Raw genomic sequence first — 17,876 nt, 5'->3', positions numbered from 1 at the left:
TATTGGTGGCAATCACTCCGTAGGTCCTAGTTCAAGCCCCACCCCATGCCCTTCGTTGACACACATCGTAATAAGTATGTTGAGAGAGAGAGAGAGAGAGAGAGAGAGAGAGAGAGAGAGAGAGAGAGAGAGAGAGAGAGTTGAATTGGGCTCCAGGCTAAACAGATAGCCTAGTGGGATCTCTGGGTGACCCTCACTCTGTAGGTCCCGAGTACAAGTCCTGTTTATGACTATAGATTTCACTGACAACATGTCCTTACACAAGACAATAGCTTTCTTTTAACAGAGAGGAGAGAGAGAGGAGAGAGATAACATCTGCGTAGTAAAGGAGAAATGAAGTGTTACATTTGCTGGAATGAATCAGTCAGATTCTCATTGCACTTGCTATTGCTATTCAGAAAACTGACCGAATTTCCTTTTTTCCCCCGTGTATTACTCCGTCAGGATCGACAATCCCTGCTCTGGGTGTGCAAAGGCCTACTCATTTCAGAACGACCTGCCCTGGGCACAGATGATCCCTCTTTGCCGTGAGTAGTAGGCCATATTAGCTAGCTGTATTGTTTATTTAGTATCAGTCATTTGTCTTTTTAACTCCTTACGTCCCATTCTGAAGACCTTGCTTCTTTTCCTTCTGCAGAAGAAAGTGGAAGCCAAGATCTCTGGGAACCTTGACTCTCTCTGAAGGAGGCTTCGACGCTCTGATGCAGGCCATCGTGTGCAAGGAGCAGATCAGGTGGAGGGACCAGGCCAGGAGACTCATCGTCTTTCCACCGACGCCCAGTTCCACTCAGGCAGGAGATGGCAAAGGTAAGGGAAAGGTCTCTCTCTCTCTCTCTCTCTCTCTCTCTCTCATGCCTTTTGTGACTTTTTTTTTTTTTTTATCAAGCTTTTGCGGATTTGTCACATTATACTTTTTGTTTGGTACTCATTGCAGAACAATGCTGTTTTCCTATTCGAACCAAACAAAGATATTTGTTTAGATATTCCGTTCAAAACAAAACTATTTCTCCTTTTATTCAGCTCTAAACTAGGACACTTCATTTAATTAATCAATTCAAGACAAAAATACAATCGTCATTTGTGTTGGTTACCATTTCAGTGGGGAAATATTTCATGATATCAGTCTGAAAAACATTTTTTTCTTATATCCGTTCTCTCTCTCTCTCTCTCAATAGCTGGCTGGTGTGGTCGTCCAACGACGAGAAATGTCATTTGAACGACAAGAATATGTAATACGACGCTTACGACGAGTTCGACTACCCATCCGTCGGCCAGGTAATTACGATTCTTTTTTCACATCCCGGCCTTTTTTTTAACATCCGTTCCTTTTCTTTTTGCAACGCTTTTGTTTTTATTATCTATTCGTTTCCTTTTGCAACACTGGAAGAGAATATTCACAGCGAATAGGTAATAAATTTACTGCTGAAGTTTTTGTACTGTTAATCATTTTTATTTTCTCGATGTGTATACGACTCAGGATAATATTCTTGACTCGTATAGCAAGACTTAGATCTTGGACTTTTTTTTTATAACTTTAAGCCCGTTTTTATTTAGCCTGTCTTCTGTTCTGGCGGTTCACCTGTTATTTGCTTTCATGTGTCATTTTGCCATTGTTTCGTCATTTTGATGCTTGTATTAAACGTAAGTAATAATATCATCTTCATCAATAACCTTCACTCATCACAAGCTCATACATCCAAGTAGGCCTGGGCCTTCCAAATCTGGCGTCACCGGAGCCAGTTGACACTATCAATGCAGCCTGCTATTCTCCTATATATATATACATTAAGCTACAAATGCCCTCCATATCAGTTCATCTACTCGGAAATTATATATTTTCATATATATTTACCCGAAGGGGAATTTTTAGTTGATAATAAGTTCGTCACCTCGTGGTCTCGAACTACGAAAGACAAGAACTCAAGACTACAGTGATGCCTTAAAACCACCCAGCCATCAAGGACATTGGTTGCTTAATGCTTGTATATGAATCACAGTGATGTGATAAAATTAATACATATATATATATATATATATATATATATATATATATATATATATATATATATATATTTGCATAAAATTATTTTGTTGTTAATTACCCCACCACAGTGTTTTCACTTTCAACTTGTGTTGTCGTGATTTTTTTAACTGTCCGTATTTGTATTAAAGCTGAGAGGAAAGATGGTGAATTCACAGAAATTGTTTAAGCGTGTCTGAAGAATCCTCTTCGAAAAATTTTAGATCTTTAGGAGCGAGTATTCACGGAGAACATTCTCACTTTACAACTAACTACCCATGTTGAGGGCGTTGTGAATGAAAAAATTGTCCATTTGTGTCTGTTCCTTTCAGCTGATGCTGATCTGATTATCAGAAGACAGTTTAATACTCACTGAGGTTTGTGTTTGCTCAACGTATCAAGCCAAGAATGCCATTAGATAACCTACCATCGTGAAGTTTGTGTTCACACTTAGTATATCAAGACAAAATGCCATCAGATAAACTGTACCGTACCGTTATGAAGTTTGTGTTTGTACTAATCTATGAAGACAAGAATATTTATCAGATAAACTGTACCGTTATGAAGCTTGTGTTTTGGTACTCAATCTATGAAGACAAGAATGTTATCAGATAAACTGTACCGTTATGAAGCTTGTGTTTGTACTAATCTATCAAGACAAGAATGTTATCCCAGATAAACTGTACCGTTAAGTGAAGTTTGTGTTTTGTGCTTATTTTATTAAGACAAAAATGTCTTCAGATAAACTGTACCGTTATGAAGTTTGTGTTTGTACTTAATCTATGAAGACAAGAATGTTATCAGATAAACTGTACCATAATCGGTTGACATTTCGTTTTTATCAAACAGAAAGTTACTGAACATAATCATCGATGAGTCTATCGCCAGTCTTCAGTTCCTCATTGGGCGGGTGGGTATCGCTCCAGCTAGCACTCTGCTGGGCACGCGTTTCGATTCTCCGACCGGCCAATGAAGAATTAGCGGAATTTATTTCGGGTGATAGAAATTCATTTCTCGTCATAATGTGGTTCGATTCCCACAATAAGCTGTAGGTTCGTTGCTAGCAACCACCGGGTTCTTAGCCGCGTAAGATAAATCTAATCCTTCGGGCCAGCCCTAGAGCCGTTAATCAGCTCAGATGGTCTGGTTAAACTGGTATAATTAACTGATGAACATAGTTTTTCTTGTTCAAGAGGAAAGTCATTTTTTCATTCAGACATAAACTTGCGTTTAGACGTAACCTATTAGAAACTAAACTTAGAACGTCATTTGATATTGCTTACCTAACAGCGGGACCTACAGCTTATTGTGGAATCGAACCACATCATAACGAGAATGAATTTCTATCACCAGAAATAAATTCTCTAATTCTTCATAAGGAGAACTTCATTTGATATTTGTGTATAGTGAGTCATCACTGCCTCCATCATCTCTTGCAGATCAACAAAGTGACGAAGGAGAGTGACATCGTCATCTTCGCCGTGTCGAGCTCGTTCGACCTCTTACAGGAACTGACGAAGGTCATCGAGAACTCGTCCTGGGGCAAACTGACGTCGAATTCCAACAGCGTCGTCGAGCTGGTCCGCGACCAGTACAATGTAATTAACCCTATGCTGAGATGGCTGTTTGTTCGTCTTCAACATACCTTTCTGTCTTCCCTCCAAAGATCTTAAAAACTACAGAGCTAAGGGCTGCAAATTGCTATATTGATCATCCACCCCCACATCATCAAACATACCAAATTTCATCCCTCTAGCCTCAGCAGTTTTTATTTTATTTAAGGTTAAAGTTAGCCATGATTGTGCGCCTGGCACCGCTATAGGTGCTAACAACACAGGCCACCACGCCGGGCTGTGGCTGAAAGTTTCATGGGCCAGCAAAAAGAGTTTCATGGGACGTGGCTAAGAGCTTCATACAGCGTTATACGCTGTACAGAAAACTCGATTGCCCCAAGAAACTTCGGCGGATTTTACTTGTTTAATATCGCCTTCGTTGTCATACATTGGCGATTCAAGGATGCACACGTTGTAACGGCCAAAATTTGCTAATTACGACGCCGTTGCTGTACGAAATTGCTGACCAAATCGCCAACAATTGCCACGAATTGTTACCGCATCTCGAGTTTGATACCATGCACCAAAATGGTGACATATGTTTTTAAATTCTAAAACATACACTGTCATTTGTTGTCATGTCATTGGGCAATATGCAACACTGACACAATGGCATGCCATTTGTTGTAATTAGATTGCACAAATCGTATCCCGCAATTGCGACATGCACCAACATCCGCCATCACTTGGTGCAGGTCGCCTAACTTGGCGACGCTGTAACGATTCATGGCGATTGTCGGCGATTTGGTCGTAATACAGTGTAATGACGTCGTAATTCTGCAGTTATGCACTGCCGTCCTTGAATCGCAAATGCGTGACAATTTATTATTTTGCGGCCCCAGGCCCGCGAATGATGGCGATGATCACCTAAACCAGCCATTATGTCGTGCGCATCCTTCAATTGCCAATGTGACGCTGGCATTATTTGTCTGTTTGTTAGCAGGATTACCATAAAATCTTCATTATTTGACTCTGATGCCAAATTCTCTTAGCCTGGGTCATTGTTTGAGAGAAGTTTGGTTAGGGAGTTTTTTTGCCTCTTTTTTTTTTTGGGCAGGCTGGTGAATTTCACGGAGTCATAAATGAGAGACAGAGAGAGAGGAATGATAATACAAGCATGACCCTTTTCACAGTGGATTTATTGAGTGAGAGAGAGAGAGAGACAGTAAATGGACCTTTTCCCAGGATTTCGTGGGAAAATCATAAATAAGAGAGAGAAAATGTTTATATCAAGTGTCACTTTTTCACAATATTTCACAGGAGATTCATGAATAAGAGAGAAATGACAAATCACTAAATTTCCCACTATCTCGTATCATCGACCCCTTTTCGATATCATCAGCCATCAACCTGTCCAAATCAAATTCGGCATCAGCCTGTCAGGCAAATCAGGCTATCTCATCAGTCATCAGCCTGTCGAACGTCAGGCAAATCCAATCAGCCTGTCCTTTTCCCCCCCCAGGCTATCTTATCAGTCATCAGCCTGTCATCAATCATGCCCCCTTATTCCCCAGGCAAATAATCATGTCTGTCAGTCAATCATGGCTATCAGCATCAGCCTGTCAGGCAAATCAATCATGTCCCCTTTTCCCCAGGCTATCTCATCAGCCATCAGCCTGTCAGCAAATCAATCATGTCCTTTTCCCCCAGGCTATCTCATCAGTCATCAGCCTGTCGTCAGGCAAATCAATCATGTCTGACAAATCAATCATGTCACTTTATCTCATCGGTCATCAACCTGTCAGGCAAATCAATCATGTCCTTTTTCATCAGCCTGTCAAGGCTATCTATCTCATCAGTCATCAGCCTGTCATTCAGCAAATCAATCATGTCCCTTTTCCCCCAGGCCTATCTCATCAGTCATCAGCCTGTCAGGCAAATCAATCGTGGCTTGTCATCCAGCCCTGTCACAAATCAATCAGGCTATCTCATCAGCCATCAGCCTGTCAGACAAATCAATCATGTCCCTTTTCCCCAGGCTATCTCATCAGTCATCAGCCTGTCAGGCAAATCAATCGTGTCCCCTTTTCCCCAGGGCTATCATCAGTCATCAGCAAATCAATGTCAGGCAAATCAATCATGGCAAATCCCTTTTCCCCAGGCTATCTCATCGGTCATCAGCCTGTCAGGCAAATCAATCATGTCCATCAGCCTGTCGAACCAAATCAATCGTGTCCCAGGCTACCTCATCAGTAAATCATCATGTCCCCTGTATCTCGTGGTCAAGTAAATCAGTCATGTCCCCTTTTCCCCAGGCTATCTCATCAGTCATCAGCCTGTCAGGCAAATCAGTCATGTCCCCATTTCCCCAGGCTATCTCATCCAGTCATCAGCCTGTCAGGCAAATCAATCATGTCCTTTTCCCAGGCTATCTCATCAGTCATCAGCCTGTCAGGCAAATCAATCATGTCCTTTCCCCAGGCTATCTCATCAGTCATCAGCCTGTCAGGCAAATCAATCATGTCCCCCTTTTCCCCAGGCTATCTCATCAGTCATCAGCCTGTCAGACAAATCAATCATGCCCCGCCGCCCAAGCTATCATCGTCATCAGCCTGTCAGACAATTCGTCCAGACGCGATCTCCATCAGTACTCCTCGAGGTGCAAAAAACGCCAGTGCCCTCCGATAAGACGAGCCAGTGCTTCGGCATGCGAAAGGAGACCAGGTGGACTTCACTCTTCAGGTGAAGGTAAGAGTCGAGTTTTCGTTTCTTTCATCAGAACAAAGTGCCGTCCGGTGCACCTCATGCGGTGCACTGTAGGCATTAGGAGTTCTCTGCAGCGTCCCTTTCTCTCTTCCAAACCTTTCTACTCTCAAGTTGCCTTTCAGCGCTGGAATGCCTCACAGGTCAGCGTTTGGGCTTTGGCCCCATATTCCATTCCATTCATTCCATTCCATTCCATTCCATTCCATTCCAAAGGCCTGATGGCTCTTGTGTGGGTCCCGGGATATAATCCGGGTTCTTGCGACTTCGGAAAATGTGATGCACAGTTTTGTGGTGCCAGAAGAAATGCCAAATTCTCTGAAACAAAAAGTAAGATAACAATTTTATGACATGAAACCAAAAAGTAGTACTTTTTAATTTTATGACATGAAACCAAAAAGTAAGTGCTTTTTATGACATAAAACCAAAAATAAGGTACTTTTAATTTTATGACATGAAACCAAAAAAGTAAATACTTTTTAATTTTATGACTTCCTGAGGAAAAAGCCATTCTTTGGAAAGAAAACAAAGAAATGCTTTGTAATTTTTATAACGCAAGGAAGATTGCCAAATTCTTTGGAAACGAAAAAATAAAAATACTTATTAATTTTACAACACAGGAAAAGAACTAAGTCCAGATTCTTAGGAAAGAAAAAAATAAGTTATTTTTAATTATGTGACACAAAGAGGAAGGTTACTTATCCTAATTTGTTAACAGTGTATGCAAATGCCATTTTCATCTTGCCTGTATTCTTGACTCAAATCCTATTTTTCATGTTTTTTTATCATGTCTTACCAGAAAAATCAGAAAACTATCATTATCAAGATCAGAAATTGCGACAATATTTTCCTATTTTGAAACAGTTTTCTAAAGTTACATTTAACATATATTCGTGTTATTGTGATTATAACCACAGTTTATATGCTCATATATACTATATATATATATACTATATATATATATATATATATATATATATATATATATATATATATATATATATATATATATATATATCTTACTAGAAATGCATCTATGATTGTTCCGTTTTAATATTATGCACTGGTTGAAATTGTTATTCTTCACTACAACTGTTTTTATGTATATACTTTCCATAATCAGAACATATTAATTCTCTCTCTCTCTCTCTCTCTCTCTCTCTCTCTCTCTCTCTCTCTCTCTCTCTCTCTCTCTCTCTCAGCTGAACGAATGCCCTGTGGATTGAGGACAGAGAGATCCAAATCAAGACACTACAAGACAGCCTCCTCTTGGAATCGAGTTTGCCTGCAGGTGTGACTGTGAGGACGAGTAATGCCAAACCTAGGCCAATAGAAAGCTCCAGCAACTGTAGTGAATGAACTAAAACATTTATTGATTGTTTGGGAGCAGATCAGTAATCTTAAATGTAAACCAACTCCATAAGAGGGTTTTCAATTTGAACACTCAAGCTAATTTTTTATAGGTTTTCGATTTTGAACAAGAAAAAATTTATAGGTTTTCGATTTTGAACGAAAATTTTTAATGAGTTTTCGATTTTGAACAGAAAATTTTTGATAGGTTTTCGATTTTGAACAGAAAATTTTTTGATAGGTTTTCGATTTTGAACAGAAATTTTTTATAGGTTTTTGATTTTGAACAGAAAATTTCACATAGGTTTTTCGATTTTGAACCGAAAATTTTTATAGGTTTTTGATTTGAACAGAAAATTTCTGATAGGTTTTCGATTTTGAACACTCAAAAATTTTGGATAGTTCTTTTGAACTAAAAAAAAATTATTAGTAGGAATGAGATGACGAACAGCATCCTTCTTCAATCCATTCCCCAGCTTTCAGCGTGAAATGGTTTTGATGATTGACAAGAATAACACAAAGCTCATATCTCAGGTTAGAGGAATCGTGCATTATGTTAACTTATAAATCCCATTTGCATCCTTATTTTACGTTAGGTTGGGGTACAGTACCCATATCTTAGGTTATTAACATTTTTATAATATTATTCTGAAGATGAACCGGCATATTCATGTGGGACAAGTCCATAAGGGCCATGGCAAATTCAAGCTTTCAAAGAATATGGTGTTCATTAGTAAGAATAATATTTGAAGGTAATGGAAATATAGAAAGAAGATATCACCTTAAAAAAATAAGGAAAAAAAATGGAAAAAAAAATAAACAAAACAATAATTTATTTTAAACTGAAAGACTTGAAATTCAAAGGTTCCAAAGATATGGTGTTCTTAAGAAGTAAGAGAGAAGGTAAATGGAAAATATATGTCGAATGTCTTTAGATATCTTGTTCCTCCTTCTTCAGGATATTAAACCGTCGTTAGTGACATCTGCAACAGCCAGGGCTCTCGTCTGCGGCGTCTGCGCCTGCTTCAAGAAATTTCCGGGGCGAGAGGTGCCGTTGTACAGCCGACGGAACTGGTGGTGACAAGTTAGTCCAAATTGTTATTCTTCTTCTTCTTCTTCTCCTTCTTCTTCTTCTTACCTGTATCATTTTGATTGTCATCCCTAAACTTTTGAAATTATCCTTCCTTTCATTCTAAACTTTTTAGTCATTATTTTATTTACATGAATGGTTATATGTAATTAGTCAAATTTCGTAGATACATGTTAATATGATACAGAAAAAATCGTAGTTTCATCATGGGGTAAAATAATCGATAAGTTATGAGAATATCACCCTTTCTGATTCTCAGTTAGTTTTTATCGTATATTAAAGCTCATTTTTCTAATTAGTCATCCAGTTTCTATGGATCAAATGAGATTTCAGTTTTGTTTTATTCAATATTTTACCATATATTTAATATATTACAATATATCTCTTAGACTATTCTTCATATGACGCTCGTTTTGTATGCATTATTTTCTTCAAAGTTTTGAGTATGAGTCTTAGTTTACGAATGGGCGTAATAATTTTACCTGGCCTCATTTTCACTACCAGGATGTAATAAAGTTTTGGGGGTCCTCATTTTGGCCATCAGCGGGTCGATTTTTATGTAAGAGTGCCATTTTACGGATGAAAATAATGCGATATTTTATCAAAGACGAAAATGTACATGGGTATGCTACATTATGCTAACCCATGTAGTTGCAACAACACGAAATACAATAGTTGCTCATTAATTCCAAGCATCCATCGTTTTTTCTATGAAGGAAATAACACTTCAGAAAACTACACGATTAATGGGATACACTTTATTTCTGAAAATTTTTAGCAAGCCTTTAAAAAAATAGAATTTATTATTATTATTATTATTATTATTATCATTATTATTATTATCATTATTATTATTATTATTATTATTATTATTATTAATTGCATCGCCCACGGGTTAAGTAATATATCGGCATTCAGTAAGAAGTAGATAGTTAGAGATGTCTACAATTTACAACATAAATTGAACTTGTAACAAACATGGTTACGCTGAATGCTCACAATTTCAAGCAAGAAAAGAAACATTGAAAGGTTTGTGTGTTTATCTGTTATACAGAATCGACGAGGAGCTCTGCAAGAAGTCAGCAAACTCTTGGAACTCTGCTCAGGGAGAGGACACTGCGTCTGTGGCTCCTGCGAATGCTTTGAGGAGGTAAGGATCGTATAACAGTTTCCCTTAAATTTATCGATAATTAATGCACCTCATGTGGTGCACTGTAGACGTTATTTCTTAAGTCTTTGTGGCGTCCATTCGGCCCCTAGTTGCAACCCCTTTCATTCCTTTTACTGTACTGCCATTCATATTCTCCTTCTTTCCATCTTGCTTTCCACCCTCCTAACAATTGTCATAGACTGCGAGTTTTTCCTCCTGTTACACCTTTTCAAACCTTCTTACTGTAACTGGCAAAGGTTTCCCCAAAAAAGTGTTGATTAACTTAAAAAAAAATGCTCCACAAACAAAATGCTGATTTACTCAATAGTTTCTCTTACATGTGTCTGATTACCTAGTAGTGTTTTCTCTGAAACGTTATTTGAGAAAATGGGAACATTTTAGACTTATTGTTCAGATATAAAGAATACCAATTTAAGACCCATAATAAATAGTAGTTGATAGGAGCTAGCGCGTCTCAAAGCTTTGTATTCGTGTTGATGCAGGGGGAAGAAGAAACGATAAAAAAATAGAAAAAAATTAGATGATAACAACATCGACAGAGGATGATTATCTTGGATAATAAGAATAATTAGAACAGAAACTCAATTTTTTTAGTAGTGGTAGTCACTTCTTTTAGTAACCTGAAGTCACGTCTTGAAGTGTCTTGTTTTGTCTTTTTTCTCAAAATGGTCATTATCAAATTAACAATTATTATTATTATTGTTCCAGAAGATGGACCCTTCCTGTGGGACAAGCCCACACATGGGCCATTGACTTGGAAATTCAAGTTCAAAGATGTTGTGTTCATAGGAAGTAACTGGTAGGGCGTCGCCAATGGTGCACTCTGCAGGTGCACTGTAGGCATTACTTTAAGGTACTTTGCAGCGTCCTTCAGGGCCCCTAGCTGCAACCCTTTTCATTCCTATTACTGTACCTCCATTCATATTCTTTCTTCCATCTTACTTTCCACCTCGTTAACAATTATTTCATAGTGCAACTGTGAGATTTCATCCTGTTACCTTTTAAACCTCGTATTCTCAAGTTCCTTTCAGTGCTGGAATGACCTCATAGGTCCTAGAGCTTGGCCTTTGCCTAAATATTATAAATCTATCTATCAATCTATCTATCTATCTATCTATCATTAGAGGTCAGAGAATGTATAAGCGAAAATACAGAAAGAAGAGATCTGTTTATTAAAAAAATATATTGAGTAAAATGTATTCAAACGAAAGAGAATAAAGGGCAGTAGCATGACCTCTGGATGCTTAATCTCTTCTGCTGGTGATAGAAAATTCATTTCTCGTTATAATGTGTTCGGATTCCACAATAAGCTGTGGTCCCGTTACTAGGTAACAACTGGTTCTTAGCCACGTAAAATAAGTCCTAATCCTTCAGGGAGCCCTAGGAGGCTGTAATCCAGCTCCTCAGTGGTCTGGGTTAAACTAAGGCATACTTTAACTTCTGCACTGCAGGATTACTCTGGCAAATTCTGCCACTGCAACCAGCGCAGTGCTTGTCCAACGAGGGACATCTGTATCGAACCACGGCAACCTGTTCTTGCGTAGGAATGCAGCTGCGTCCCGGGATACACTGGGACGAGTGTGCGAAAAGCCAGATCGAATAAGCCTGCAGGAGTCCAGGTGAGGTATTGCTGGTCTCAGGAGATTTTGAAGATTTCCTTTGCCGTGCCTCCATTCATATTATATTTCTTCCATCTTGCTATCCACCCTCTCCTATTAATCATTCGCAGTGCAACTGCGAGGGTTTTCCTCCTGTTACACCTTTGAAACCTACCTACTCAGTTTCCTTCCAGCGCTGAATGACCTCATAGGTCCCAGCGCTTGGCCATTGGTCTGAATTTTATATTCCATTCCATTCCATTAGGTTAGTCAAAGGATTTTTTTTTTTGTGAAATTGGTAAAACTGAGTGAAGTATAGTTAAAGAAGTTGCACAGCGACAAATGAGACAGAGAGCAGTGAAGCTGGGAGGCCCCAGAGGGAAGTATATAGCAGTCAAAGCCAAATGCTGCCTACTGTGTTCAACAGAAGGCACGCCGTAAACTGTGCTCCCTTGCAGGTACATGGGATAATGACAACTATTGTGTCCGGGAGTGATAAAGAGATGAATAAATAAAATAGGTCAAATAGAAAGAAAATATATGTAGCTGAGAATTAATTGCCAAAAAAGATAGAGCAAAGGAAACAAGCTTAGATAAATAAAACAATAGAATAGATAAAACTAGGCTACATAAATAAATGTGCATAATTCATCTGATATGTAAAACAATAGGCATTCAATTGGGAATTTATTTGAGCACAAAATAGCAGTGGTAAAAACTTGTTAAATCTAGAGCTGATTTATATATATATATATATATATGTATATATATGTGTATATATATATATGTATATATATATGTGTATATATACATATATATATATATATATATATATATATATATATATATATATATATATATATATATATATATATATATATGCTATTATGGCATATTTTCTCTCTCATGCAATTTCTATTGAAGTTGTTGGTTTGTTCTCAGATACTATCTTCTTATCAGGAGAGAAAAGAAAGGGTATAGACTGATTCAAAGTCTTGATAAGAAGATAGTATATACACTGTCAATGCGATTAACTTCAGTAGCTATATATATATATATATATATATATATATATATATATATATATATATATATATAATACAGTATACATATACATGTATGTATGTATGGCATGTATGTATGTATGTATTTATAAAATTTATTCATATAATCAATTTCTCTTTCAGGGTCAGCATGAGATCTGTTCAGGACACTACGTGTGTGAATGTGGGTAGTCGTATGCAACTCCACAGCAGAGGAAGGCTACAGCGGACAATACTGCCGAACTGTCTGGTGAGAGTTTTGCTCTTCTGTCTTTATACTGAGGTTATGTGATAAATTCAGTGTTACTTTACTCTCATAATTAATTAATAATTACAAAGAGTCTTTGCAATAGATCAGTTTTCAGAAAACTGGGTGAACTCCTCTGAACGATGGGATTTTACTGTATATATATATATATATATACATTTATTTGTTATTTATATTTATTATTTATTTATGTATTTACATATATATATTTATTTATTTTCCTTTCACAGTCCTGCATTTGTTTATTTATTTATTATTTATTTATGTATTTACATACTTATTTTATTTATTCATTACAGTCCTGTTGTGGAATGTTGGAGAGTTCTATTATGGAGTCCTGTGCTGATTCCAAGGATCCTACTTCCAAGACTTGTAATCTGACTATACTATATATAAATCATTGGAAGGTAAATTATCACACATACATATATATATATATATATAACATATATATATATATATATATATATATATATATCTTTATATATATATCATTATATGTATATATATATACATATATACATATATATATATATATATATATATATATATATATATATATATATATATATATATATATATATATAGATATTTGTTTTTATGAACCAGACAAAAACTTTTTCAGTTTTCTTCTGAAGATAAAGAGAAACCCACAAGATTCCTGTGTATAACTTTGTTTACTGTAAATATATTTACATACTGGATCTCGAGGCCTTTCAGGCCCTAACTGTGACCCCTTCAAGAGATGTGAAGGTGGTCAGCTGGTTCAAGGCCCAGCAATCTTGTTTTCATGTCTAAAGACAGCTCTTCCTCTTTTAAGTTAAAGTCGAAGTAAAATAAAGAAAGCTAAATAAGATTAAATAAGTCACAAAATTAAACTAAAACAATGGCAAACGTGGTATTAGGCAACCAGTTATTACTAAACAACACTATTTTAAAAAAATTAAATATCAGTGTCTAATGGACTAAATGTTTATCTGATGTTGTGTTCACATACAAAAACTTACTGACAAGTTCAGTTTCAGTTGGTCTTATATATATATATTTTATCTCTCCCGTAGGTAGTGCCTTCAGTTCACCTCATGTGGTGCACTGTAGGCATTACTTGAGGTTCTCTGCAGAGTCCCTTCGTCCCCTGGCTGCAACCCCTTTCATTCCTTTTACTGTACCTCCGTTCTTATTCTCTTTCTTCCATCTTACTTTCCACCCTCTCCCATCAATTGATTCTTAGTGCAACTGCGAGTTTTCCTCTTGTTACACCTTTCAAGCCTTTTACTCTCAGTTTCCGTTTTGGGCTGAATGACTGCATAGGTCCCACCCGCTAAATTCTATATTCTATCTGTCTATATATACTTTATGAAAGTCATTACTTTGTATCTCAGTACATACAAAGGATTTGATCGTTTTGAGACTTTTTTAGTTTGTATAAAAATATTTCTTAATAATGTTCTTAATTTTAAAGACACCATATTTTGAGCCATGTGAATATATTCTAAGGTATCCATGATACTGCATTTGTTTATTTTGTGGTAAAGAGAGAGAGATTCATTTTTATGATTTATTCGATTAAATGTCTTTCTTTTCACACACTTTGCAGACTTGTGGATAAATGTTAAATGAGATTTATTTTCACATTTACGTGATGAGAGGAAAGGTCAACACACCACATACAGTCTTTTGTTTTCTAAAATAACAAAGTAAATCATTCTGACAGTTCAGCCAAGGAAGGCAATTTTAGTATGACTGGCACCAACCGGGAATTCCATCATCTGTAGGTCTAGAGAGAGATTTCAATTCCTTGACTTGACCCAACAGGAGGGAGAATATTTAAGGCAATTTCCCTTGCAGACGAGGAGGAGAGGGAGCTCGCCTCTGCTCGTTCGTGGACAAAGGGACGACTGCATGATATTCTTCACCTACCGTTTACCTGGACAACTCGAAGTCTTACGAGATTCGCGTGCAGAAGGAAAAGAGTGCTTGGAACCGGCGCCAATCATGGGTGAGGAATCCTGTCGAGCGTTGGCTGTGCTTCATTCTCTCTCTCTCTCTCTCTCTCTCTCTCTCTCTCTCTCTCTCTCTCTCTCTCTCTCTCTCTCTCTCTCTCTCTCTCTCTCTCTCAAATCAAGCGATGTGTGAGTGATGGCGTGGCTTTAGATAAGTTTTTGCCTTTCAGTAGAGTACAGTCTCTCTCTCTCTCTCTCTCTCTCTCTCTCTCTCTCTCTCTCTCTCTCTCTCTCTCTCTCTCTCTCATCACAAAGAGCTTGGGGTGGCCATTTTTTCACCCTTAGCTTTAGTAGTAGTTAATAAGTGTTCACACATACTTTATGTTAAAAATAAAATCAAAATTGTAGTTTTTAGCTGGACAGGAAGGATTCAGGATGTTGCCCTGTATACGATTAAGACAAGCAGATCTAGTATAAGAAAAATGACAACCTTATAACCCATCACAGGGAAAAGAATAAGAAAGGAGGTACAGTTAAGAGATAGCGAAGGGGAACGAACTGACTAGGAGTGCAAAACCAAGGACATTGGTCACTGGGGCGGCAGGGGGTGCTCTTCTTGTCATTATATTATTATTATTATTATTATTATTGTGTGTTATTATTATTATTATTATTTTATTATTATTCAGAATTATTATTATTATTATTATTATTATTATTATTATTATTATTATTCAGAAGACCTATTCATATGGAACAAGCCCACCACAGGGGCCAATGACTCAGTTTAACCTTCCAAAGAATATTGTGTTCATTGGGACTAAAGTAAGAGAAAGTAAAGGGAAATACAGAAAGAAGAGATCTTGCTATTAATAAAGAAAATAAATTAATAAACAGATAAAAAATGCATTAAAATGCAAGGAGAATAGTGTTAGGATATTAATGCATTGCACCTGGGCTTGAACTGGAAGAAGTTCCAACTGCACGACATCCTCTGAAGCTGTGCCACAGTCCAGCTGTGTAGGGAATAAATAGGGATCATAGATGCATAGAAGGGAATTTAGAGGTTTTGTGAGAGGGAAAGGGAAGATAACTCTGGAATAATTGCAGGAACAGATGAGAGGACTGTGTGGATGAAGAGTTGAACGAGAGAATGAATAAGGGACGAAAAAAGGATAACAAAACTGATGTGAATGAAAAAATTTTGTAAAGAACTTTCAGTAACTATTTTAGCAAGAAAATGAAGGAATTTAATCCTAGAGGACTAAATTTAAACCTCTAGGCGAAAATGCAGTGATGTTGTCTGATTATAATTCAATTCTACGTTGAAGGAGTGTTACAAAATTTAGAAACTGGAGGACAGACAGACCTGGATAAAGCTTGAGTGGAAGGTGTACTGTAGGCATTATTTAAGGTCCTTTGCAACATCTCTTTGGCCCTAAGCTGCAACCTGTTTCCATTCTTTCACTGTACCTCCATTCATATTTCTTTTATCTTTGCTATCCACCCTCTCTTAACAATAGTTTCATAGTGTACAACTTTGCGAGGTTTTCCTCCTGTTACACCTTTCAAACCTTCCTACTGTCAATTTCCCCTCTCAGCGCTGAATGACCTCATAGGTCCCAGCGCTTGCCCTGGAATTTTATATTCCATTTATGCTCCAAAAAGACTTTTACCCTTTATCATCTCAGTAGCAGTGCCTAGAACTGCTTAAAACTTTCTGTGTAGTTATGTAATCTTATTACGGCACGAAAGCTTTCAATATACAACTTCCTTGCAGCAATTGTATTTGGGATACTGGCGGGCATTGTCTTGATTGGTCTTCTAACTCTGCTCATTTGGAAAGTCGCGACGACCATCCCGACAGAAGAGAGTACGCCAAATTCGAAAAGGAGTGTCAGAATGCCAGGTGGAACACTGTGAGTGCCCAGGCTGTTTTATGTTGAGTTTTCTGTAAAGAAAACTATTGTGCCAGCTTTGTCTGTCCATCCGCGCTTTTCTGTCCGCCCTCAGATCTTAAAACCTACAGAGACTGGGAGGGCTGGAAATTGGTATGTTGATCATCCACCCTCCAGCCATCAAACATGCCAAGTTGCAGCCCTCTAGCCTCGGTAGTTTTATTTTTATTTAAGGTTAAAGTTAGCCATAATCACTTCTGGCAGTGCTATAGGTGCAGATAACATAGGCCACCACCGGACCGTTTCTGAGTTTCATGGGTCGCTGCTACGAGTTTTATGGGCCGTGGCTGAGGTCACCACTGGACAGAAATCTCGATTTACTTTTTTTTTTTATCCCCATACGGGTCTTTTTCGTTGTCAGCTTCAGTAAAAAAACCAGAACTTTTATCGTGATTCACTCATAAGCAACTATGCAGAGAGAAACTCCGTATCCCGTGGTTTAGTTTCAGTGAGAACTTGAATTTCTCGAATAGGCCTAATAGTCACTATAAAGTGAGAGAAACCTTTATGTCTGTTAGGTGAACGAAAGCTTTTTCTATACTTAGCGTAAGAACCTCACTCTGTCTACAGTCGTGGATTCTCCCTGTTATATTAATGGCAGTTATATATCACTGCCTTTTTACCTGCTATGTTTATTATTACCTGGAGTAGAGGAATTTCGTTGTTTATAATTATTCAATTCTCGTCGTCGAATATCACGGATGTAGGCCTATGAGTAAACACAGCCTTCTGCTTTGGTTCATTGGGTAGTACGTCTAAAGTAAGAGATAAGTAAAAGGGAGATACAAAACAAACATATAAATGATACAACACAAAATATATGAGCATCTCAGCTAAAGCATTCAATAAGGAATCGTATCCTACTACGTGAGACAGAGCTTGCAGAATCACAAGTCCGTGAGATAGTTCACACAGGACACTAAACGTGAGAATAACATCGTAAGTGCCGCAAATATAAAACTCCCTCCCGCCATCTCACTCTTGCCAGAGAGGCAACTTTTTCTAACTCATTTGTTCTCTTCCAGGGAAGGAAATCCGCTCTACAAGGACCCCAGCAACACGTTTTGCCAACCCGTTTTCTCTCCTTGCAGACGATCGAGTAACAGAATTCGCGGTCTT

At 37.6% G+C, this 17,876-nt stretch overlaps 1 long non-coding RNA gene across 1 annotated transcript; it reads left to right on the top strand.

The window, feature by feature from the left end:
- Positions 1–1,173: 1,173 nt before the first annotated feature.
- LOC136841612 (uncharacterized) lies at positions 1,174–6,253 on the top strand. Its single transcript, XR_010854033.1, has 4 exons — positions 1,174–1,275; positions 3,460–3,618; positions 6,001–6,028; positions 6,193–6,253. It is a non-coding gene; the product is annotated as an uncharacterized lncRNA (long non-coding RNA).
- The last annotated feature ends 11,623 nt before the right edge of the window (positions 6,254–17,876 follow it).

Source organism: Macrobrachium rosenbergii, chromosome 1, assembly GCF_040412425.1.
Source record: "Macrobrachium rosenbergii isolate ZJJX-2024 chromosome 1, ASM4041242v1, whole genome shotgun sequence".
Taxonomy (NCBI): Eukaryota; Metazoa; Arthropoda; class Malacostraca; order Decapoda; family Palaemonidae; genus Macrobrachium; species Macrobrachium rosenbergii.
The sequence above is the reverse complement of the archived record's forward strand: the minus strand, read 5'-3'. Positions and strand labels throughout refer to the sequence as shown.